General features: G+C 42.4%; 1 protein-coding gene across 5 annotated transcripts in view; it reads right to left on the minus strand.

The window, feature by feature from the left end:
- Rpgr (retinitis pigmentosa GTPase regulator) overlaps positions 1 to 1087 on the minus strand; it is a 57818-nt gene that overhangs the window by 35966 nt on the left and 20765 nt on the right. The gene's annotated exons all lie outside the window — the stretch shown is intronic.

Consider the following 1087-nt stretch of genomic DNA (forward strand, 5'->3'; position numbering starts at 1 on the left):
TCACAAAGAATACACATGGTATGTACTCACTGATAATAGACCAAAAGAAGAAGGAAGACCAAAGTGTGGATGCTTCAGTGCTTCTAAGAAGGGGGAACAAAATACTCACAGGAGGAAATATGGAGACAAAATGTGAAGTAGAGACTGAAAGAAAGGCCATCCAGAGACTGCCCCACCTGGGGATCTATCCCATATATAACCACCAAACCTGGATGCTATTTTGGATGCCAGGACGTGCTTGCCAGTGGAAGCCTGACATGACTATCTCCTGAGAGGCTCCTCCAGAGCCTGACAAATACAGAGGTGGATGGTCACAGCCAACCATTGGACTGAGTGCAGGGGTCACTGATAGAGAAGTTGGAGAAGGGACTGAAGGAGCTGAGGGGGTTTGCATCCCCATGCGGAAAGTAATGGTGTCAACAGGCCAGAGCGCCACCCCCACCCAAGCTCCTGGGGACTGGACCACCAACCAAAGAATATACAGGGAGGGGCCTATGGCACTATCTGCATATGTGGCAGAAGATGGGCTTGTTGGACATCAGTGGGAGGAGAGGCCCTTGGGCCTGAGGGGGTTCAATGCCCCAGTGTAGGGGAATGCCAGGGCAGGAAGACAGGAGTGGGTAGATGGTTGAGGGAACACTCTCATAGAGGCGGGGGGAGGGGTTTCCAAACGGGAGACCTGGAAAGGGGAAAACATTTAAAATATAAATAAAGAAAAATATCCAATAAAAATAATATCAATAATGAATATCAATAATAATAAAAATAATAATCAAATTCATATAAAAAGGATTTTTATGATCTGAAAAGAAAGTAGAGTATAAGAGATATACACGAGTAAAAGATGTGAAATTGTAATTTCAATAATAAAACCTATAGGTTATATGAAATGAGGTAGAGGCATTAATGATCTTAAGTGTATATAGGAAAGGTTTATAGAGGTGCTGAATGTGTTACCAAGTATTTTACATGCTGGATCTCACTTAACCTATACACCTCTCTCTTAATTATGCACTTATTCTATTTTTTGAATAACTGTTATTAGGTATGCACATGGTATACAATGTGTCACCAGCCAATTTTCTTT

Source organism: Mastomys coucha, chromosome X, assembly GCF_008632895.1.
Source record: "Mastomys coucha isolate ucsf_1 chromosome X, UCSF_Mcou_1, whole genome shotgun sequence".
NCBI lineage: Eukaryota > Metazoa > Chordata > Mammalia > Rodentia > Muridae > Mastomys > Mastomys coucha.